Genomic DNA, 26,311 nt, shown 5'->3' on the forward strand with positions numbered 1-26,311 from the left:
ATCACCGTGTCTCTGTTGCGCCAGCAAGGTGAAACTATCAGTCTTTGCTGCTGTTGTATTGTTCTGTATTGATTTGATTGTATCTTTTAGCAAACTAAATATATCATGTATAAATTAGCATAGTAACACTAAACGTGTGTGTCTATGTGCGCGCGCATCATATTTTTTCAACATTCCATCCCACCATGTAGAAAGTCCGGTGCTGGTGACGTGACGTCCATCTTCTACTTGGGAGTCGGGTCGACATCCATGGAGATGCGGCATAGTCAACAATATAATAATAAAACAAAACGTCTCATACTCATGTCATGTGTGTGTGACTCCTTATTTCTGAGAGCATAATGTTTCACTGTAATTTCCAGTTATATTCTTTGGACTAAACTTAGAGAAAACATGAAAACATGGAAAACATGACGTGCATTACTTTAGAATAGATGACATTCTAATGTTCAAATACTCTTGTCATATAGCCTAAGTCATGTAATTATGTACCATTCTGCCAAATGAAAGACCATCTCCTATCATGAAACAGTTCAAAAGAACCCTTATAGAATTGGGGTTCACATTTTGTCATTATGAATGCTTATACAATGTAGAATGTACCGTGATCAATGAGTAGAGCAAGCAGGGTGTAAATGTAATCGTTTTATTTAGAAAAAGAATGTGGTTGTATCTCATAAGGCGAGTCCCAGGGGTCTTCATCAGCCGAACGTTACTCCATTTCCGCAGGCAGGCGAAACAACATTCTGTCCTGTTGAAAAGAACACATTAGATTACACTTGTAGATTAAATAGATATCATCCGACGTGAAGCCTAATTTATACTAATATTGCATGCAAGCCGCAAATAGCAGACCTACAAGCTCACAAAGTGTCGAGTCTGACGCGTTGTGAGCTTGTAGATCTGCTATTTTCGGGACCCGGCGACGTAGCCCTGAAACATGACTGTCATGGGGGAACTTCAACCTGGTGTTTGCACTTTCTACATGTACAATCCGTACATCTACATAAACGTTCGGATTTCAAATATAAAGTGCTTATCCCATGACCACGGATGTTACAATTTGAATCGGGTGGGTCTAAGTACCAGTATCTTCCGTATTGTTTAATAAAAAAGCATTTTAATCCGATCAGTGGCCATTTATTATGCAACCCTTATGCGATCGGTTGGGAGGTTTATGAGAAAATGGCCACCGATCCGATTAAAATGCTTTTATTTAAACAATACGGAAGATACGGGTACTTGCACCCACCCGATTCAAATTGTAACATCCGTGGCCATGGCATAAGCACTTTATATTTGAAATCTGACAAGAGACAAAGCATAAATTTGGCTTGTCACACAAGTGGTTTAGCTTTGCATTTGGCTAGCTATGGAACGACAATGTAAACAACAATGCTCTGCGTGCATGCGTCTATCAGAAGTCAACTACACATCGTATACTAGTACTACCCGAACTTTATTAATCTCTAACATTAAAGCAATCAAGTACAATTACACGTTGGATTATTATGTCAAGTTGGCATAACGTTTACAGCAATCATTACTTACTCTATAAAGTAATTAATCCAAGCTGTGTCCAGCATGATTTCAGCATACAGCCTGTGGAATTCCTCTGCGGTGGAGCTGCTCTTCTGTGTTTTATGGTTCAAATAAATATCTGTTGTGTTAGTATTCCTCCCACGGAGTGTTTACCGATGCCATTGTACAACTGAGCAGGGAGAAAGAAGGCTGATCCCACTCTTTGGGAGACACCCCTTGGGGTGTGTGTGGGGTTGGTCTCACTGAGACACCATGTAGTGCGGACATAAGGTGAGAACCTGCGGAAAACGTCATTTGACGCTATGGGGAGCGGTTTTCTCAAAATCGGCGAAGTGTCCCTTTAAGCATGTGCAGCAGTTGTATATGGTTTGCCCGTATAATGTAACCTTCTTCTGATCAATGTTTGGATCTATCATGTATTGCGCTTTTTGTGCAGATCCAAATAAAATAATTCAAATGTGTGTTCATTGATATTTAAAAAATAGTTTGTTGCTATATTGTCTGTATTATTTGTTTGAGTGATGAATGTTTAATATACCATAGTGGAAAGGGGAAACACGCCTTTGGCTTTTTTGTGTCTCATCCATTTGGCGTGTTTAACCTGTTGTGCTGCTGTACATCTGAAAATGTCAATAAAATATTTAATCAATCAATCAATGACCTTGACCGCATAGCTTAGGGATGTGATGTAAATAAGGGGATTAAATATATTTTTTCTATATAGTCTACTGTTAATTGAAAATCTATGAGACATTTTAGTATATCTTGGTTTAGAAGGGATGCTAATATACATTGAAGGTAACTCTTTCTTCAGAGGGGTCTACTGTACAGTAGCATAGATGTCAGAGGTTGGGTTGATGGTCTCGTAGACAGACATGGTGAGACAGGGGGTCCCTGTTGATTGGTCTTCACCTCGTGTTGCTTCATTTGTATGACTCTAGATTAGAAAATAGAAGGAAGATGGAGTATGTCATATAGACAAATACAACTCTCACAACAGTTTTGTGAACATCTGCTGAGATTTTATGTATCTTTTCACCGTTTTGTTGTTGCTCATTATTTGATTACATGCATTATGGTAGTTGGTAATGAAACTTGCACTGTGAATGACACACTATTCTCAGGAAGAGCGAGATCCCAAACCGACCCCGACGCACTCACCACTAGAGCTCTACAGTAGAGTATGATCTTCAACAGAATGGAGAATTCCCTCCCCTACATATTCGGACGGACGGACATATTTGGGGATTTAACCAGAATTATACAACAGGTAGTTCCGACCAAGCAATCTGATTGGTTGAAATAGCTCTCTAGCCGTGCTTCAAACCAGCATCATAGCTTCAAACCAGCATCATAGCACGGGCCTAATCACATTAATAAATCACTCCGCACTGCAGTCCGCACCTGATTAGACCATATATGGCACAGCTGTGCTGTGACGTCACACTGTCCCACGGTAGGAAAACAAACAGCACGGCGAAAATAGCCGATCTACAAGTTCACAACGCGTCGCCAGGTATCGCACGGCGAAAATAGACGATCTACAAGTTCACAACGTGTCGCCATCGCGACGCGTTGTCAGCTTGTAGATCAGTTATTTTGGCCACGTGACACGGTCGTACGACGGAGCATATAGCCTACTGGAATTCATTCCACTGCGCAAGCATTGATAGCTCAGCTGTGTTGATGAGACGGCGCCTCAGGCTCATAGCGCTGCTACAGGGACTATTTAATGTCTCAGTGAAAAACTCTTCTCTTCACAGGGAAACGGATAATAGCGAATTTTTTTTATTATGAATTGCTCCACAATATGAATACATTTGGATGTGTTTTGTTGGTAACTGTTGTATAATCGCAATATTACACTCGAGGGTGTGCTTTACCTTACATTATTGGCACTTCTGTGATGCTCGCGGAACTCGGCTTCGCCTCGTTCCTGACCGCATCACAGGCGTGCCAATAATGACGGTAAAGCACACCCTCTCGTGTAATATTGCTTAATTAACCACTTAGGCCCTATTTTATACAGAGGCTATTTGAAAATAGCGATGCGACACGTTGTGAGCTTGTAGATCTGCTATTTTTAGTACTTTACTTTTTTAAAGTAGTACTTTTTTTATTTTAGTAGGCCTACTTTTACTTTTGGTTCTTTAAGTACCAGCAAATTTTGAATTCCCGTCTTGTAACAGAGTATTTCTACAATGCAGTATTGATACTTTTACTTAAGTAAGAAATGTGACTACTTTCCATCACTGCATAGTACTCACCTCTCTATCATCTTCAGTGGGGTTCCTGGCACTGAGGACGGCCACTGGAAAATATGGAAAACATTTGTTCATCTAACTGATAATGTAATTTTGAAGACGATTTTAGGCCTCTGGGCTACTGTGTGTGTGTGTGTGTGTGTGTGTGTGTGTGTGTGTGTGTGTGTGTGTGTGTGTGTGTGTGTGTGTGTGTGTGTGTGTGTGTCACCTTGTGGTTTTCTGGTTCTCTTTATGCAGAATATCAGCAGGCCCACCACCATCACTGCGAACAAGACAGCTAAACCCACAAGCAAACCTAGAAGTGCGTATAAGCGAGATACATTAGCATTTTCTGGTGGACAAAATAGCAAACATACATGACATAAAAAAGCATGACATACTAAATAATAAAACAGACAAATCAACATACATCCCTCTTCTGTAAGCTTTGAATCACTTTATGACTCAAGTAATAACAGTGGTGGAAAAAGTAAAAAAAAAAATTACCCAAGTAAAAGTATCAACACTGCAATATAGAAATACTCTGTTAGAAGTAAAAGTCCGGAATTCAAAATGTACTTGAGTAAAAGTACAAAAGTATTGGCATCAAAATGTACTTAAAGTACCAAAAGTAAAAGTAGTCATTATGCACAATGTCCCATTTCAAGTTTTCAAATGTATACAAATATTTTTGAAAATAGCGATGCGACACATTGTGAGCCCTGTTGTGTGCGCCCATTGTGTGCCCTGCTGCACATCTGTACTTATTCACCCATATATCTACCTCCTACTTTATTTATGTATAGCAGCTCTGACAGCAAAGCAACAAGGTTTTTCGCAAACATGAAATGAATCAAACAGAAAAAGACCATAATAAAGAAACTTTCTTTTACTATATCTATATATTTCTATTGAAGGACACACTGCACTCATAGGATTTAAGTAAACAGACATACCAGTTCCTGAAGATGAGGAGGAAGAGGATTCATGAAGCATGGTTGTTGTGGTAATGGTCATCTTAGTAGTTGTAATGGGAGCTGGAAGCATGTTTAAGAACAACAGAGGAATATATTTGATCAGGTTATGTGCTTATGTTTATGCATTTCTAATTTTAGTGTCAGCCAATAAAGTAGAAAAGTACATTTTATTTTCAATAATGTAGTCCTTTCAACGTATAACAATAAAATACAGAGCACAGGCAGTTAACTTACAATGTGTACAGTTCATCATTGAAGCACATTAGTTACAGACTCACCATCTTTAACATTAAGGTGCACTTGTATGAATTTATCCGTAAAAAATCTTATTTTCAGTCCACATATGTATGTTCCAGAATCTGACTTCTTGAGTTTAGTGATGGATACAAATGCATTTTTTCCAGAGTTTCTCAAAGTTATTCTTCTGCTTGTTTTAGTTTCTCCAGATTTAGCCTTTACAATGATGTCTTCATCTGTCTTGCATTGATAGTAACAGAGGTACTTTGCATTATTCTCATTGGGGGGATGGATGACCTTCCAGTTTGAGCAGTTGAAAGACACTGTACCCCCAACATGGCCAGTTATGCTGAGAGGTGTTGTCTCCACAATACTCAACACTACAGTACAAGAGATAAACAAGAAAACAGCTCATCAGTATGACTCACAAATTGTTAATTCAGAACATGATGTTAGGACTATATTTTTCCATAAGTTTTGTACAGAGGACACAACAGTCATACAACAGACACAGGATGAGCCAGAGGCATTGAGAGCATCATATAGACTCAGAGACAGAGACAACCACACACAGAGACAGATGAAAACAGGCAGAGGTCACTCACCAGAAAGCAAACAATAAATGTAGATATTTCTCATGATGACAATGAGCTGCAGATGACTGGTCAAGTTCTGGCCGGAGAGGATGTGTGACTTCCTCATGCTTTGAACAGAGGTTTTGTTGTTTTTTATGTTAATCAACCAGACATTTACTCCAACCTCTTCCTCTGATCTCTACCCACACACACACACACACACACACACACACACACACACACACACACACACACACACACACACACACACACACACACACACACACACACACACACACACACTAACCCTAACCAATATAAAAGGTGAAATGACTGTATATTCATATTTCTAAGGAACAATAGTAGCCTACCATCCAAAATGATCTAATACGGCTTACATACTGTATGAGTCGACTTGAATGTGACTTGAATATAGGTTATAAACCTTTATTTTATGTTTAATTAAGTGTGCCTGCCATGTAATGGCAGTGGCACACTTGTTGCATTCCGCCATATTTATTAATCCAAGTTTATTTCACGCATGAGGTTTTCGTCCGTCCGTACAGGCCGCACGGTTTGCACTAGCGCAACAATATATACATCAAAACGTGCGGCCAGTTCGGGAATGATGTGCTCGGAAGTGAATTTCCGATACGCGTTACCATTGCGACGTTATTAGCGAAAAACTGCTAAACCCCGCCCCTTTTGGCCGCACGTACCGCGCAAAACGCTACTCCTCCCACACGGTTTACTCGTTAGTGTCAATGTATACATCAAAACGTGCGGGACGACCGGGCCACTTACCGCATTACTTTTTTCACCGTTTCGCGTTACCACGGCGACGTTATAGGCGAAACAACGTAGCCACGCCCCCTTTTCAGTCCAAAATTCAGACTTTTTCTACAAACCTACCCTTCATCATCATCATCCTCATCTAGGATGATGATGTAATGAACCTTTTACATTGAAATGGACCAGGATCTCTTCTCCTCTCATCGGCCACATGGCCAACTGCTTATCAATGAGTTTGGGTGTTGGGGGTCCGGGGACCCCAAACCACGTAGCCACGCCCCCAACCACGTAGCCACGCCCCCTTACAGTCCCCCATTCAAACCCATGTTAACCGTTACACATCCGGTTAACCCCTTACAGTCCCCCATTCAAACCCATGTTAACCGTTACACATCCGGTTAAGAGTGCAGGTTGATGGGTGGACATATTTTTGGGTGGACCATATTTTTTTTTTTTCAACATTTTTTTTTCCGAACTTTTTTTTTCCGAACTTTTTTTTTTCCGATTTTTTTTTTTTCACTTTTTTTTTCCCAAACTTTTTTTTTTCAATTTTTTTTTTTTAACACCAAAACACTCTCTGAGGGGTATGCAGCTCAATGGTCCAACCGGGACTTGGACCTCTTCACTTCCAGTTTGAAAAGTGCCCAAAATGCTCCGAAACTTCGCCTACCCCCCCTAAATGGGGGTCTGCGAACACATGCGTCACAACAGGAAGTGGATTTATCACTTCCGGTTTTGAAAAGTGCCCGAAATGCTCCAAAACTTCGCCTACCCCCCCTAAATAGGCGTCTGCAAACAAATGTATAATGGTTATTTTTGGCGTCAGACCTTCAGAAGTGGGTGAAACAAGCACTTGAAACCATTTGAGTAATTGTTTATATATTAAAATAAATTATTAGATTTTTTTCAAACATTGTTTTAGATGCCCATTTTTACCTTAAATTTTTCGTTTTTTTAATTTTCCTTTATTGAGTTTCGGTTTATTTTTTATTGATTTTATAATCATTATTTTGCTGGTTTTTTCTTGACTTTTTTGGCCGCCCGGGGGGATCAAAATGCTACTCCTCCCACACGGTTGACACGCCCCTGCCAATGTATACATCAAAACGTGCGCAACGACCGGGCCAACCGGGCTATTACTTTTTTCACCGTTTCGTGGTACCACGGCAAAGTTATAGGCCAAACCCTCAGCCAACGCAGGCACACTTAAATTTTCGTAGGAAATTTGTTTCTAGTGTTTAAATGTCTTCTGTCAATCATTGGTTCAAACTGATTTCTGAATGGTGAAGAGCCTGAGTTAGCTTCACTCATCTTTTGTAGCATAACTTTAAGATTCACTCAGACTAGGAAAAACACATTTTGAAGCCGTTCAAAGTTTCACTTTGGTTTGAATAGAGTGAGGCCTACTTTTACAAAGTAACAATGATGGTCTTCCTCACTGACTGATAGTAGCATGTGCAATCGTTACTTCTATTAATTCATGGATAAGTTTCAATGTGTGTAGAACACATTGAATGATGAAATTCAGATAACTTCAAAGTGCTACACAATAGGATGTAACCTGTCTGAGTTTATGTTGCAAAATGGAGGCTTGTACCAACTGTGTATTTGTCACTTCAAAACCACAACCACTGGTTATGGTTGTGTGTGTGTGGCTCTGAAGGAAATGACAATTCATCAGACTGTTTAGATGCAACAAATGTATAGTGAGTATAGAACGGAGGCCCATGGGTTCCAAAGTCTAACCCCAGCCATCACTAACACAAATGAATAAGTCAGAAAAATGCCATAATATGCTATTTTTTTTGGGCCAATCAACCGAATAAACAGTACACCAAACGTGACACTGATATGTAGTATAACTTGGCTCCTTCCATGTATGGTTCACGTTTTTAATAGCATGATTACAATTTTAACATTGGCTGTGATAATTCTATGTTGAACATTGTGTGCTAATATTTCACAGACGTAAATCTATTTCCATTGGTGCCAAAACGTGCTTGCTGGGGCTTATGTGTAGTTCTTGAAAGAAACATATGGACCCATATTTTTGTTCTAGTTTTGGGCACTTGTTTTTGTTTAGGGCAAACACTTTGGCTGTGGTGTAAAGTAACTAAGTACAATCACCCAAGTACTGTACTTAAAATGTTGAGGTACTTTTACTGGAGTATTTCCAATTGTCAATACTTTACTTCTACTCCACTATCTCATTGGTAAATATTGTACTTTTACTCCACATTATGTATGTTTTATTACATTATAAAACATACATTAACCACTTTAGCCTTATTTTATACCTAAGCTATTATCAAACATTTTAGTACTTTTACTTTTGGTACTTTAAGTACATTTTGATACCAATTGTGAAAAGGCTCGAACGGCCAAGGCTCCAAAGACAGTCAGAGATGCATTTGGGGGGGGGGTTAATTTTGCCCAACTCCTCCATCGAACTCCAGTGCAAGAATATATACATTTAGCAACAATAATACTGGCCTAAAAGTCAAAAATAGAGCAATGAGAACAATAAATAAGCACTTAAGGCAAACACGTATAAACAAGACCCAACTGGATAAAAGCTCTCTTCAGGCTAAACCTTGATCACACAAGGCCCTGTAGCTCTCCCTCAGGGATGTTACCTGTGTTTCTGCCCATATCTAACTAACTACCTGTCTAACAGTCCCTGCAGCCTCCCTTAAATAGGGAGTGGATCCTACCACAGGACACAGAACCAATTAGCAACAATTCCAAATACTTCCATAGATAATGCCACAGTATAAAAGTAACCTAAACATTCCTAATGATGCGTTACAATCAGACAAATATAACTTGGGATAAAGACTCAATGATAGTTTAAATAAACACAATACTCCTAAAGCATATGAAACACCCCTCCTCCACAGCACTTGGCACCTTCCCAATCAAGGGGATTGCCACCAGCAGTGTAGGAGAGACAACCAGCAAACAATCAGTGAACATTTCATTATCAATACACAAGTTTAAAACCAATAGTCCTTGCATAACTTTCAATGCAGTCAGATGTGTGTATGTGTATAGGAGAGAACGGGGTAAGATGAACCACTTTTTACTTATGTTGACCTCTAGGCAAGGAAAAATGAGATGGAAGTAAAATCTAAACATCTACTAAAACTTGAAGATGTCTTCTATCAATTGAAATAATGAGTGTGCATCTATGACAAATGGTTGTAAAAATATGGGTTCTAAAAAAAGTGGTCATGTGGTGCAACTTGCCCCAGGTAAGGGGTAAGTTGATCTAGTCAAGGGGTAAATTTACCCATATGATATTTTGCATTTTCAAGTTTAAACTTGAACAAATAATGTATTTACGTATCAACAATAATTTAATAACACATTTCCCTTTTGCAAATAGTCTTATTTATTTTCTTAATGGTATTTAAACAATATAAAACCGATTAAATAAAGTTTGTTATTCAGAACCTTTTAATATTAGCAAATGTTAATACAATATTGAAAACTTCTCTTAAATGAGTGTATTCATCCAAATGAAAGGTTATACAGCATAATTTGAGAAGCAAAGACATAATAAAAAATATGAATAGTGATTAATATTAGGATAATTGGCTCAATTTACCCCAAGGCATTTGGTTCATCTTGCCCCATGGCCACCATTTTGACCTAACCTGGCTAGCTTAATGCTTCAGGCTAATCTTTAGCTAAATGATTCACATGGTTTCATACATTGGAATATCACCAACATGCATGATATATAAGTTTAGACCTGGGTACATTTGCTTTAAAATAAAAATCATTATACCAGAAAAGTAAAAAATTAACTTTGACCAGCAAAAAACACTTTTTTGTGTATAAATATGCTTATCACTTTGCCCATGTGTCTCTCAACTTCACAGCCAGGTAGAAATCATGGGTGTGTCCTGATTTTAAGGTCACATGACAACTCATGTGTATAGTTTTAAAGATACAGGGGGTGGTTCAACTTACCCAGAGGTTCATCTTACCCCGTTCTCCCCGGGAGAACGGGGTAAGATGAACCACTTTTTACTTATGTTGACCTCTAGGCAAGGAAAAATTAGATGGAAGTAAAATCTAAACATCTACTAAAACTTGAAGATGTCTTCTATCAATTGAAATAATGAGTGTGCATCTATGACAAGTGGTTGTAAAAATATGGGTTCTAAAAAAAAAGTGGTCATGTGGTGCAACTTGCCCCAGGTAAGGGGTAAGTTGATCTAGTCAAGGGGTAAATTTACCCATATGATATTTTGCATTTTCAAGTTTAAACTTGAACAAATAATGTATTTACGTATCAACAATAATTTAATAACACATTTCCCTTTTGCAAATAGTCTTATTTATTTTCTTAATGGTATTTAAACAATATAAAACCGATTAAATAAAGTTTGTTATTCAGAACCTTTTAATATTAGCAAATGTTAATACAATATTGAAAACTTCTCTTAAATGAGTGTATTCATCCAAATGAAAGGTCATACAGCATAATTTGAGAAGCAAAGACATAATAAAAAATATGAATAGTGATTAATATTAGGATAATTGGCTCAATTTACCCCAAGGCATTTGGTTCATCTTGCCCCATGGCCACCATTTTGACCTAACCTGGCTAGCTTAATGCTTCAGGCTAATCTTTAGCTAAATGATTCACATGGTTTCATACATTGGAATATCACCAACATGCATGATATATAAGTTTAGACCTGGGTACATTTGCTTTAAAATAAAAATCATTATACCAGAAAAGTAAAAAATTAACGTTGACCAGCAAAAAACACTTTTTTGTGTATAAATATGCTTATCACTTTGCCCATGTGTCTCTCAACTTCACAGCCAGGTAGAAATCATGGGTGTGTCCTGATTTTAAGGTCACATGACAACTCATGTGTATAGTTTTAAAGATACAGGGGGTGGTTCAACTTACCCAGAGGTTCATCTTACCCCGTTCTCCCCGGGAGAACGGGGTAAGATGAACCACTTTTTACTTATGTTGACCTCTAGGCAAGGAAAAATGAGATGGAAGTAAAATCTAAACATCTACTAAAACTTGAAGATGTCTTCTATCAATTGAAATAATGAGTGTGCATCTATGACAAATGGTTGTAAAAATATGGGTTCTAAAACAAAAGTGGTCATGTGGTGCAACTTGCCCCAGGTAAGGGGTAAGTTGATCTAGTCAAGGGGTAAATTTACCCATATGATATTTTGCATTTTCAAGTTTAAACTTGAACAAATAATGTATTTACGTATCAACAATAATTTAATAACACATTTCCCTTTTGCAAATAGTCTTATTTATTTTCTTAATGTTATTTAAACAATATAAAACCGATTAAATAAAGTTTGTTATTCAGAACCTTTTAATATTAGCAAATGTTAATACAATATTGAAAACTTCTCTTAAATGAGTGTATTCATCCAAATGAAAGGTCATACAGCATAATTTGAGAAGCAAAGACATAATAAAAAATATGAATAGTGATTAATATTAGGATAATTGGCTCAATTTACCCCAAGGCATTTGGTTCATCTTGCCCCATGGCCACCATTTTGACCTAACCTGGCTAGCTTAATGCTTCAGGCTAATCTTTAGCTAAATGATTCACATGGTTTCATACATTGGAATATCACCAACATGCATGATATAAGTTTAGACCTGGGTACATTTGCTTTAAAATAAAAATCATTATACCAGAAAAGTAAAAAAAATACTTTGACCAGCAAAAAACACTTTTTTGTGTATAAATATGCTTATCACTTTGCCCATGTGTCTCTCAACTTCACAGCCAGGTAGAAATCATGGGTGTGTCCTGATTTTAAGGTCACATGACAACTCATGTGTATAGTTTTAAAGATACAGGGGGTGGTTCAACTTACCCAGAGGTTCATCTTACTCCGTTCTCCCCTACTGTAAGGGCAAAACTAATTTGGATTTTGAATAAAGGATAATATCACTGTATGTCTGATAGTCTATATAATGACTCAAAAAGTATTGTATAGTTGTATTGAGGTATGATTTTCATAATATGTTATTAATTCACAAAAGGGATATGCTAATTGTCACCAACAAATAAACATGCACAGAGTAGTAGTAGTAATAATAAAAATAATAATATGAAAAGTGTGTTTGTGTGTGCGAGAAAGTGAGTGTGTTCTCTTTAACTTACTTAGCATTGTACTGTACTTTTAGGGTGGTTAAATTATTAGATAGCCAATGTAGACCTGAGGCCAATTCTAAAAACGCCTCCTAAATCCTAACCTAAGTTTTCTGAAAATAAAAATGTATGTTGCTATATACAATATATACAGTAGCAACAGCTAAAATGACAGAGGGTTCCCGGAATGAAAGGTATAACAACATATAGGTGTAACAGGCCTAAATATAGGGAACACCAACCACTCGTAGACACTGATGAAGGCCGGATGGCTGAAATGTTTTGTGGCATGAATAATTAAGCAAATAAACTGTTTTTTTCTGACCATGACATTTTCTTTCTTTACCAGAATGTATACACATCTAGGATAATGCACCAGGTTACGAGCAGGCAGGTTACCTAGCAACGTTTTGGGAACAATTCTCTTATACACCAGTGATATGTTTGTTAGAGTTGTTGCATCTTAACAGTCTGATGAAATGTCATTTCCGTCAGAACCACACACACAACCATAACCGGTCATTGTGGTTTTGAAGTGTCAAATAGACAGTTGGTACAAGTTCCATTTTGCAGCACAAACTCAGACAGGTTACAGCCTATTAACACATTGATTGCCAAGATATTAAACATAGTTTTCTATCCCCGTGCCGGCGTATAATTACCTCAATCCGATGATATTTGAAACGCCGTGGAACCGACATTGTGTAAAAAAAACACACGGAAAAGGTTTCCTGTGAGTAGACGGAAGGATCTGTGTATCCATGGGAACGACAAGTTTCCAACCGCAATCCGCCATTTTGGAGCTTTGGTCCGCTGAAAACGGGTGGTTTTCAATGGAAAAAAAAGAAACTGAGTTACAGCCGTTTTTCTGAAAATCCCATCATTGGGGCGGATGGAAGTGACGTTTTTTGGAATGATGTCACATCCACATTTTTCTTCTCTGAGAGACGATCGATCATTCCAAAGCTGTGTTAGGTCGCCCCTTGTGGAATTTTCCCCCAAAAATGTAAAAACGAGTTATGTCAAGGACCCCCAAATTGACACCTTTTAGCCCGCAGACCCCCATTTGAAAAGATATGCCAGGGACCCCCATAAGAGAAGACTTTTACGGCTCTAGCAGTGATTCTCAACCATTTTAATTTCAAGGACCCCCAGTTTGACATGCATTAGAGGCTACGGAACCCCATGTAATGGCATTTCTATCTCTGGGACCCCAATTTATATTGTAAAATCAAGGATAATGTAACTCTGAGAATGTACAAATTGTATTACATTGTATTACATTTGTACACTCTCAAGTGTTACAGACACATAAGGGTCCATTTGGTTCCTGTTAAGTTAAAATGACTGAACCTTACATAAAACTAAAGTCTAGTAAAATCATGAATAAGCCAGATGCATCGTTCAGTGGTTCTGTGAAGTGAGGAGTTAATACCCTTTGAATAAAAGTCGCTACACAGGTTATTTACAATTGTTTGAATCCAAATATTGTATTACCCTTTAATCTAAGTTTGACAATTATTTTGAACCTATAGAACAATCAGAATGAATTATCATAAACAAGAATGATACTATACCAGATATAGTACATCAGAGCTCTGAGATACACACTTCTCTACCTATGCACATGTAATGTACAGCCACAGGTCGAAAAGTCTGTAATGCCGTATCATTTCCCTCACAAAGCTTTTATATCTCACATATAGATTATAATAAAACATTAATAAACATTATCAACAGGAGTCGCTGTTGGTCCATCCATCGAAGCAAGGCAATTGTTTCCTCCCCCTTTGTTGATTATCTCACGGGCTGCCACGGGCTGCGAGGTGACCTTGGCTCCTCAGGGCACCTGTGGAATGTACCCTCCCTAAAACTCCTATCTTCAGTGCATAATAGATAACACTGTCTACTGTAGGGAGCCTTTTTTCTGAAACTTGGAAATGTTACAATAAGTTTTGCTCCAGCAGACATTTGATGGCAATAGACATCATCCTAAAACCCTCGCTATTTATCAGTTGGTACTATAATAAAAGTATACAATCGTTTAGACCAAAAAAAGACTAACTTTATGAAATCATTGAAGGCACTATATTAACATTACAGCAAGGTTTGCCTGCAGTTCAGTGAAATACTCCGCTCGAGGGGAGTGAGAGAGAGAGAGAGAGAAAAAGGGCCTCTTAAACTATGATCTCATCTCATGCTTGATAAACACAGTTTTGGAATATAAGGTCTAATGACACATTTATACTAAACTCATAACACTTCTAGATCTACAAATGATTCAAATATACGCACAGTATAACAATCTAAGTATTAGTTTACTACTCAAATAATCAGAATAGCTGACTTTAATTCTAAAAGCGCTCTAATTTCCTTCCATTCCGAACTATCCATCATTTAGCTGGGGACCCCCTGGAACTCCCTCAAGGACCCCTGGGGGTCCCCGGACCCCACTTTGATAACCAATGCCCTAAGAATTGTACTTTCACTTGAGCAGAACCAATATAACAAATTGTTTTGTATCCTACAATTTGTTTTGTATGCTACTCAATAGACAATGCATGGTAGCCTACTCTTTCTTGACTGTTTCAGTGACTTTATTGATATTCTAGGGCTACAGCTGTATACATTTTCTTAATTAAACTTAAATGGGACATTTTGCTTGTTTTCTTTCCCCTTCAAGATTCAATACTTAATTAAAATGATTACTTGGCTCTTTGAACACAGCAAAGGGAATGGTGTTTTTATAACAAAAGGGCAGCAAAACAATGTCACAATCACTATTCATCATGACACTGGGAAACATTCATATCAATGCCATTGCAATCAGCACAAGGAGCTGCAGCAAGGTTACACATCGCTATTTCGACGCACCGGTACTTCGATCATTGACTTCCATTGTTCGGAGTGGGGGGGTTAATCTTTTTATTTAAAAACCCTGCCACTCCGACAGCCAGACACCACTATTTAGAAACACCTCTATTTCGATTATAAAGAAGACCCACCATTTCGAATATTCATAATATATTATAATAATAATAATAATAATAATTATTATTATTATTATTACCCTTATTATTATTATTATTATTATTATTATTATTATTATATATTACTATTATGATGATGATGATGATTATTTTGTATTATCATTTATCATTATTATTATTTTTATGATATATTATTATTATTTGGTCCCTGAGTCCCGATGAGACAGACAAATCCACAGGCCTATATTTATTTTATTATAATGTCAATAAAAATATGTATTCTCTAAATATTAATATACTAATATTTCATGAATGAATGAACTTGGTAAAGTGTCTCGTAGGGTCGGGATGACATGTTGCTATAGTCATTAATTACCCCAACCAACATCGAAGCACCTGTGTGCATTAATCCTTCATTAATCCTCCTTTTATTAAAATAGTGTCCGTCGAGCCATTAGCCCCCCGCCTCCTCGTCCATTCACGCGGGCAGGCAGCCAATCATTACCGTAGTCAGTAGAGCGACCCTCGTCTATGATGCAAATGTATGCCTTTGTTTTCATGGGGTGCCAGGAATGCCATGTGTGGGGGGTCTGGGCCATCACCTGTACTCACCTGGCATAAAAGGGGCTCTGAGAGCAGCTTTAGCCATTCATTACCAAATATAATAATTTGTGCAGGTCATCATGTTCGCCTTTTCTGTAATGCTGCCCTTTTTTTAGAATAAAAATACATACATTGAATATACTTGCATATTGTTTTTATTAACGTTTTTCCGTTTTCCCCCGGGGGGGGGGGGGAATCTCGCCTGCCTTAAATGTAATTCCTGGGAACGCCACTGGTCCCGAAGCAATCCGCGACCCCCCCCCCTTCCCCCCTCCACCCCGCCCCATAAAAGTAATACAATGTTTGAAAATAGCGCATCTAAGCTCCCATTGTGAGCTTGTAGATCTGCTATTTTTCTTATATCCTATGTATAAAATATGGCTGAAGTGGTTATAATATAATAATCTGCAAAGTGTAGGATTATTATTATATTATTATTCGTTGCATAGTCCAATACAAACCAATGCTTGAGTGCGCTCCAGCAGTGCGCCCACAGCCTGCCTGCCTGCCTGCCTGCCTGCCTGTCTGTCTGTCTGTCTGTCTGTCTGTCTGTCTGTCTGTCTGTCATGCCTGCCTGCCTATCAAAAGTCTGCGGCTGTAACACACACGCACGCACGCACGCACGCAGTTAACCCAGGCTTTATTGCCACAGGCCCCCCCCCCCCCCCCCCAGGTGAATAAATAATAATTCAAGAAATAATACATTTTCTTAAAACACCTATATCTATATGGTATATAATGAACGTCAATTAATGTATCCCTATCCCCTAGCTGCCAGATTCATATTTACGCACATGCCAAATGCACTGCCTAATAATCAGATACTATATATGGCTGTCAGCTATATAGCTGACATCATATCTCCAAAGCATCATGGCTATACAGACAGAGCAGTCAGCGGTCTTTAGATGATAGATGCCAGATGAATAGAAAGATATTTAGATAAATGTAGATAGATTTATAGATTTATAGATTTATAGATAGATTTATAGATTTATAGATTTATAGATAGATAGATAGATAGATAGATAGATAGATTTATTGAGGGGTTGTAATATCATTTTTTATTTCTTAAATTATTATTTATTCACCTTGGGGGGAACATAGTCTCGGGGTTAACTGTGCTTGCGTGTGTGTGTGTGTGTGTGTGTGTGTGTGTGTGTGTGTGTGTGTGTGTGTGTGTGTGTGTGTGTGTGTGTGTGTGTGTGTGTGTGTGTGTGTGTGTGTGTGTGTGTGTGTGTGTGTGTGTGTGTGTGTGTTACGGCCGCTGCGCGGACTTTTGACAGACAGACAGACAGACATTAATGAAGGATTAATGCACGCAGGTGCTTCGATGTTGGTTGGGGTAATTAATAGCAACTATAGCAACATGTCACCCCGACCCTATACAAGACACTTCACCAAGTTCATTCATTCAGGAAATGTTAGTATATTAATATTTATAGAATACATATTTTTATTGACATTATAATAAAATAAATATAGGCGTGTGGATTCGTCTATATTCTCATCAGGACTCAGGGACCAAATAATAATAAATAATACATACATAATACATAATAAATAATACATAATAAATATTACATATTGAATAATAATAATAATAATAATAATAATAATAATAATAATAATAATAATAATATATTAATATTCGATGAGCTTGTAGATCTGCTGTAATAATAATAATAATAATAATAATAATAATAATAAAATATTAATATTCGATGAGCTTGTAGATCTGCTGTAATAATAATAATAATAATAATAATAATAATAATAATAATAATAATATATTAATATTCGATGAGCTTGTAGATCTGCTGTAATAATAATAATAATAATAATAATAAAATATTAATATTCGATGAGCTTGTAGATCTGCTGTAGAGCAGCTGTAGAGCTTGTCAATCTGAGCATCACAGCTGCATATTACGCACGATTTTACGCATGAGTTTATATGCAGAGACTTGAAAAATCACTTTCGGAGTGGGGGGGTGAAATATCCATTTCGGGTCGGACTAGCGATGTGTCGGACCCCCGGTGGGTCGGACCCCAGGTGCGTCGAAGTGGGGGTGCGTCGATGTGGGGGTGCGTCGATGTGGAGGTGTTTCGAAATGGAAGGGTGTTCCCCTGCAGCAACACCTGCGTGAGAATGCTGTTGATGACCTACTACAGTTTGTTATTCCACACCATTGCAGCTTCCAAGCTCGTCATCAAGCTCAGGGGCCAAGAGTAAGTGGTGATCCAGATATAAGGATGGTGCCAGTGTCGGCCCAAAGTGCAGTTGTGGAAAAAGTACTCAAATATTGTACTTAAGTAAAAGTATCAATACTGCAATGTAGAAGTGCTCTGTTAGAAATACAAGTCCGGAATTAAACATGTACTTGAGTAAAAGTACACAAGTATTGGTGTCACGGGGCAACTCGTGCCCTATAGGCCTATGTCTTTGTTGTCTGTTGTTTCCTCCTGTAGGTTAATACATAGTCAGACATACATTTCAACACAGTGCTACAGTAACTATGACAACCTCCCTCACAGGAACAGGAAACTGCTTGGTTAGTGCTGCTTATGCACTTCTCTTTTTTTGCCTCTCATGTGAAGCTGTTATTTACAATGACCCACCAACCTTATCTATAGGCTTATCACATCATCGTGAACAGAATAGTGATACCATAGAGGAAATATATCATACAGGTTCTGTACTGTACACAATAAGATACCAAGAATGATATAAATGGGATATAAATGAGTGAAGTACTTACAGTAACAATATTAACAATTATATTAATTATCTAATCAAGTAATAATGTATGTACAACTGTATGTATGTATGTATGTATTTATGTATAATGAAGTGTGTGTGTGTGTGTGTGTGTGTGTGTGTGTGTGTGTGTGTGTGTGTGTGTGTGTGTGTGTGTGTGTGTGTGTGTGTGTGTGTGTGTGTGTGTGTGTGTGTGTGTGTGTGTGTGTGTGTGTGTGTGTGTGTGTGTGTGTATTAAAGAAAAAACATTGTATTGTTGTTCGTTGCACTATTGTCTATCCAATTTGTTTGAGTGATGAATGTTTAATATACCATAGTGGAAAGGGGCTTTTTTGTGTCTCATCCATTTGGTGTTTTTAACCCGTTGTGCTGCTGTACTAAATTTCAATAGAATATTGAATCAATCAATCAATCAAAGAACTTGACCACATAGCTGAGACCACACTACATCTCTTGGTGCTGTCATCCACTCCCATGGCTTTTCCTACCACTGCTATGCCGATGACACCCAGCTGATCCTCTCATTCCCCCCCTCTGACACACAAGTGGAGGCACGCATTGCTGCTTGTCTGGCTGACATCTCGGAGTGGATGTCGACAAACCACCTGAAGCTCAACCTGGACAAGACCGAGCTGATGTTCCTCCCGGGGAAGGGCTGTCCGCACCGAGACATGGCCATCACCATTGATAATGCTGTGGTGACCTCAACTCGGACTGCGAAGAATCTGGGTGTGACCCTGGACGATCAACTGACGGTCTCTGCAAACATCGCATCAGTGACAAGGTCCTGCAGATTCCTCCTCTACAACATCAGGAGGATTCGCCCCTTCCTCACGGAGAAGGCAGCCCAGGTGCTCATCCAGGCTCTTGTCATCTCCCGCCTGGACTACTGCAACTCCCTCCTTGCTGGTGCTCCGGCATCTGCCATCAGACCTCTGGAGCTTGTTCAGAAAGCTGCGGCTCGTCTGGTGTTCAACCGCCCCAAGTTCTCCCACACAACCATCCTTCTCCGTTCTCTACACTGGCTCCCCGTAGCGGCTCGCATCCAGTTCAAAACCCTGGTGCTAGCCTATAGGGCAGTGAAAGAAACAGCTCCTTCTTACCTCCGGGCTATGGTCGATGCCTACACCCCTGCCCGACCACTCCGGTCTGCCACCTCGGGGCGACTGATTGCCTCGTCACTCAAGGGTCCTTCTGGCCGATCCACACGGTCACGACTCTTTTCTGTTCTGGCCCCACAGTGGTGGAATGAACTTCCCACTGATGTTAGGACAGCAGAGTCACTGCCCATATTTCGCCGCAGGCTGAAAACCCACCTCTTCAGGAAACACTACCCTTCCTCTCTGCCTGACCTACTTGTTGTTAACTAGTTGTACGAACGCTTGTTTTCTATTGTTGTATTGTTTTATTGGATCTTGTTTAGTCGATACACTTATTTGTTTTAGCTCATGCTCATTTGATTTAGCTATTTTGTCTCATCTGTTTAGGAAATAGGTAGCTGATATATTGCACTTTTACCTTAGCGCTAGGTATACTCTTGGTTGCTTGTTTTTGCAGAAAATGAACTAAAGACTTCTGGTGATTAGTAGTTTTCGTTCCCTACCTATGTTGAATACACTTATTGTAAGTCGCTTTGGATAAAAGCGTCTGCTAAATGACTGTAATGTAATAATGTAATGTAATGGATGTGATGTAAATAAGGGGATTAAACCATTACAACAGGGAAAACATCTGTACATCGGCTGTTTTTGAACGTTTTTGAAAAAATCATGAAAGTGTTTTGAAGATTTTGAATAATTCTGCATTTTTAACACACTTCTTCTCTTCTGGGGGGGTCCCTGGCACAAAACATGTTCAGATGGGGGTTCCGCAGCCAAATACATAACACACAAAAACATATAAGAACTACTGATTTAGAAGGCATGTGTATCGAATCAGCGTCAGGTCTTAATGGGTTGAATAATTTGTTTCTATATATTCTACAGTAGCCTATGACATGTTGCGTTCATTCTTTGGCTCAACTATTTTGTGCCATTGATGGTTGAAGGAGTTAACTGAAAATCTATGAGACATTTTAGTATATATCTTGGTTTGGAATGGATGCTAATCAACATTGAGAGTAACACTTTGTTCAGAGGGGACTACTGTAGAGTAGCATAGATGTCAGAGGTTGGGTTGATGGTGTCGTAGACAGGAGACATGGTGAGACAGGGGGTCCCTGTTGATTGGTCTTCACCTCTTTTTGCTTCATTAGTATGAGCCTAGATTAAAAAATAAAAGGAAGGAGTACCAGTATGTCATAGACAAATACAACTCTCACAACAGTTTTGAGAACATCTGCTGAGATATTATGTTTTGTGCAAAGATACATATTAATATATGTATCTTTGCTCTGTGAGTGACACGCTATTCTGTCACCACTAGAGCTCTGCTGCTGTTAACAGTATGGTCTTCAACAGAATGGAGGATTCCCTCCCCTACATATTCTGACAGATGGATGGACAAACAGTTCTTTGTCGTTCTTCCGTGAGACACTCACTATGGGAAACAGCGCCATCTGGCGATGCAACAGAGCTACACAATACGCTCCCGGGGCCCATTTATTGGGCAAGAGGGTATGTCACGTCACCGGCTGTCCCTTCCCCTTTCCGGAAGGACATATAAGGCCCCGTCGTGACGTAGTACTTCCTCTTCAGTTCCTTTGTTCGAAGATGCACTTAGGCTACACGCTTATAAAAACTGAAAACAACTTAAAAACTACTTGAATCTTCGATTTCCAGTCTTCACGAGAGAAACCAGCTCTAACCCTAAAAGCGGAGATTAGGATCAATCACCCACAGGTTTTCTCTCGCCTTGGAAACATCTTTACAGCTTATTTCTACCTCGTGGCGAACTAGCCACCGTTAGCTGCTAACTAGCTACCTTAGCCGCTAACTTAGCTGCTAACTAGCCACTTTAGCTGCTAGACTACAGCCACAGCTGCCGCTAGCACCTCGTTTCTTTAGGCTAACTCCCCGTATAGAGCTGTTAGCCTAGCTTACGACCGCCTCTCACGATGGCCAACGCTAGCAGCGTCTCCTCCTACGATGGCCCCCTACCATCACGGCGATGTGGACTCCCAGACTGCTCAGCTGTGGATCACAGCATTAGCCTCCCACGGAGCCGCAGAAACCAGCACCCGACCACCGCCGCTGTGAGTACTGATATTCACTACTCCCAGCTCCGCCACGGCCAGGCACCATCCGCCGTTATTGTTCCTGATGGTTCTCTTCTGGAACAACACACCAGCGGCCCTTTGGTTCTTTGTTACAAAGAACCAAACCTTGCATTATTCAAACCCTGTCGAATTAAGTCCACAATGCTAGGAAAAGGGGCCGGTGCTCGGCTTTTCTAACACTGCTGGATACAACACTGTGTCAATATATTGTTATATAATGCTGGTCATTGTGCCAATATGGTTGTTACACTTGCCACACCTTGCATTATTCAAGCCCTGTTAAAGTAAGCCCAAAGGCACTTGGAGAAGGGCCGGTACTCGGTTTTCCAAATACTGTTGGAATACAACACATAATGCCTATCACCGTGTCAATATATTGTTATATAATGCTTGTCATTGTGCCAACATGTTTGTTACACCTGCCACACCTTGCATTATTCAAAAGGTCACAACATCGCGACGCCACCCGACCCCCTCGTGGGCGGGGTACGCGACACTGACCACCCTGTTCCTCCCAGTGTCTGACAGACCTAGAAGGAGACACAGCATTGCCGACCGTCCCACCCAGGTCTGCTAGGTCAGAGTGGGTGGGAGCGGATCCCCCCGTTGACGTTGGGGAAAAGACAGGGACCTTCACTGGACTCAGAGGACAGGGTCAGGGACCACTCCTCTGCAACCAAGAAAAAATAGGGTATTTTTGCACATTCTGTGAGGTCGGTACAACATATAATGCCAGTTTTTTGTGCCAATAAATTTGTTACAAAGAACCAAACCTTAAATTTTTCAAACCCTGTCGAAATAAGTCCACATGCTAGGAAAAGGGCCGGTGCTAGGCCTTCCAAACACTGCTGGATACAACTTATGCCATCACTGTGTCAATATATTGTTATATAATGCTTGTCATTGTGCCAATATGTCTGTTACACGTAAATAAGCCCAAAAGTATTTGGAAAAGGGCCGGTTCTCGGCTTTCCATATACTGTTGGTATACAACATATAATGCCTATCACTGTGTCAATATATTGTTATATTGCTTGTCATTGTGCCATTATGTCGTTACTTTTACCACACTTTGCATTTTTCAAACCCTGTCTAAATAAGCCCACAGTGCTTGGGGAAGAGCCGGTTTCTCGGCTTCCCAAACGCTGCTGGGATACCAAATATAATGCCTATCATTGTATCAATATATTGTTATATAATGCTCGCCATTATGCCAATGTGGTTGCTACACTGAATTTAATAACACCAATGCAGGTAATAAAATCAGTATCACCCCTGTCCGCCAGAGGGCGCCTTTGCACCTTGGCACAGGGGTCACGCGGGTTTTGTCTCCCAATTCTCCCATCCGAGAGAGGGCGCCAAAACGACGACCGTGGCGCTCCTGCGCACGGTTTGGCAGGGGGACAGGTGGACCAACATAGACCTGAGGGACGCTTAATGTTGGGGTTTCACTGTCAATTTCCAAAGGAGCGTTTTGGTTCCGTCTCGGCAGACCTCCCTTATAGGGATCTCACTGGACTCGACCACGCTCGCAGCACGTCTGTCCCAGGAGAGGATAGACGGCTTCCTGTCCTGTGTGAGGTCTTTCCGCGTAGGAAAGAAAGTCACTTACAGGCTGTGTATGTATATGTATATAGTGTATGTATGTATGGCTTCGGCCATACACCTGATCCGCCTAAGTAGCCTATTTTGAGACCTTTTCAAAGGTGGATGCGGGCTCTCAGGATCCCGCCTACCATGGAACCTCGACAAGGTCTGGTGTCTCCACTTTGCATGGATTCACTCAGGCTGTGGTCACGCGCACTTTCTCTGTCAGAGGGTGTCAGTATAAGTACTGTGATCTCACGGAGGGTCATCGCGATGGACGCCAGCCTCATAGGCTGGGGCGCCGTCCACGAGGGCCGCGCGGCCAGGGGGGTATGGGGCCTCAGTCTACAGTCGGCCCACACCAACTACCTGGAGCTGATGGCAGTGTTTCTCGCACTCAGACACCTTGAGGCTCGTATGGGTTAGTGACCTACTCCCGGTGAGTTAGTGACCTACTCCCGGTGAGTTCGGAGTGCTGGAGATTTTCTAATAACGACAGGAGGTTTCTTTGAAACCGAACCTGGCGTTCGTTACCAAGACCGGGGTGGTGGCACCGGCTCCGGTTGAGTTGGTGGCTTTCCATCTACCTCTTTTCGCATCGGCGGAGGATAATCGGTTGCGCTGTCTCTGCCCAGTGAGGGTTTTAAAGCTCTATTGTCAGAAGACGACGGCCAGCAGGTCGTCTACGCAGGTCTTTGTCTCCTGTGGCCGCGGTAACCAGAGGAAAGCGATCGCCAGAGCGATGCTCTCCAGGTGGATCGTTGAGGCTGTAAGGCTCGCCTATACTGGTGGTGGAGCCCCAGTACCTAAATGGACTGAAGGCTCACTCTACTGGAGGGGTGGCTGCATCCTGGGCCCTCTCTAGGGGGCTTCGGGTCAGGAGATTTGCACGGCCGCTGATTGGTCGTCACCTTCGACCTTTGCGGCCTTTTTATGGCCTGGACGTGGCGGCGTCCTCGGTGGCGCACGCAGTCCTAGGTGTAGCGGCCTCATCTACTTGAGGTTTTCTCCTCCTGAAATGATCCTTGGGACCAACGATCAGTTTGTCTCAGGAGCAGGGGGCCCTGTTCCCTTGGTTACAGGGTTGGTAGACTGCAGACTTTGTATGTCTATTAGCTGAATAGGACAGACTGCGGTCTGTCAGGGCCTTCTTTTCTTATCCCTTATGCCGCGTCCGGGGCGCCCCAGAGGTCGGGGCCCCGCCGTGTGTGGGCCCCAGGGCCGGAGGGGGCATGTGCGGTTTTGTCAGCGATTGAAAGTTTTTAACGCTTCCGGGGTGTTTATAGATCCCATAGTGAGTGTCTCACGGAAGAACGACAAAGAACTAGAGGGTACGTTTGTAACCCCGGTTCTTTTAGTTCTTGAGTGAGACACTCACCAAACACCCCTTTGTTTCGCCACTGCGAACAGAGGAACTGTGTTAGAGGAAGTACTACGTCACGACCGGGCCTTACATGTCCTTCCGGAAAGGGGAAGGGACAGCCGGTGACGTGACATACCCTCTTGCCCAATAAATGGGCCCCGGGAGCGTATTGTGTAGCTCTGTTGCATCGCCAGATGGCGCTGTTTCCCATAGTGAGTGTCTCACTCCAGAACTAAAAGAACCGGGGTTACATACGTAACCTCTAGATTTATCATATCTATACAACAGACCCATAAGAGACCCAGAGAGGGGCGGACAGACAGACAGACAGACAGACAGACAGACAGACAGACAGACAGAGCATATGCCTGTATGAAATGTGCTAAATAAATTATATTTTATTAGACTATGTGCTCCACCAGAAGGCCAGTTAGAGGGCACAACCTGTGTGATGTCAATATCACACTTAAAACTGTGCAATTCTTAACTCAAGGACATTTAGGACACCCACCAGAAAATGACTGGTTTAGGACAGTCTGAGTTGGATTTAACCTTCATTTAATCTGGAAGTCACCTTGAGATGAACCATGTCAACCATTTTAAAGATACATTTTACCAAGAAAGAGCAGCATCAAGCACACACATGTTTCAGACAACACAGCATAAACAAAATGTAGTGAAAACAACACAATAGCACACAAGTTACAAACTAGAGCAAAGAACAATGAAGAATCATTGGAAAACTGTCATAATATTCACCTCTCCATCATCTTCAGTGGGGTTCCTGGTACTGAGGACGGACACTGGAAAATATGGAAAACATGTGTTCATCTAACTGGTAATTTTGAAGAAGATATTAGGCTTCTTTGTGTGTGTGTGTGTGTGTGTGTGTGTGTGTGTGTGTGTGTGTGTGTGTGTGTGTGTGTGTGTGTGTGAGTGTGAGTGTGAGTGTGTGTGTGTGTGTGTGTCACCTTGTGGTGTTCTGGTTCTCTTTATGCAGAACATCAGCAGGCCCACCACTGTCACTGCTAACATGACAGCTAAACCAACATGCAAACCTAGAAGTACGTATAAGCGAGATTAATTAGCATTCTCTGGTGGACAAAATAGCAAACATACATGACATAAAAAAAAGCATGACATACTAAATTATAAAACAGACAAGCCAACATACATCCTTCTTCCGTAAGCTTTGAATCACTTTATGACTCAAGTAATAACAGTGGTGGAAAAAGTACTAAAATGTTTTACTGAAGTAAA

The 26,311-nt window shown here is 40.5% G+C and overlaps 1 long non-coding RNA gene across 1 annotated transcript; it reads right to left on the reverse strand.

Moving 5' to 3' along the window:
• Window positions 1-2,402: 2,402 nt before the first annotated feature.
• Window positions 2,403-26,108, reverse strand: LOC308074622. The gene is made up of 3 exons (XR_013932130.1): window positions 26,023-26,108; window positions 25,811-25,854; window positions 2,403-2,479 (listed from the first exon to the last, which is right to left on the reverse strand). It is a non-coding gene; the product is annotated as an uncharacterized lncRNA (long non-coding RNA).
• Window positions 26,109-26,311: the final 203 nt, after the last annotated feature.

Source organism: Gymnoscopelus braueri (genome assembly GCF_963280865.1).
Source record: "Gymnoscopelus braueri genome assembly, chromosome: 19".
NCBI classification, from domain to species: Eukaryota; Metazoa; Chordata; class Actinopteri; order Myctophiformes; family Myctophidae; genus Gymnoscopelus; species Gymnoscopelus braueri.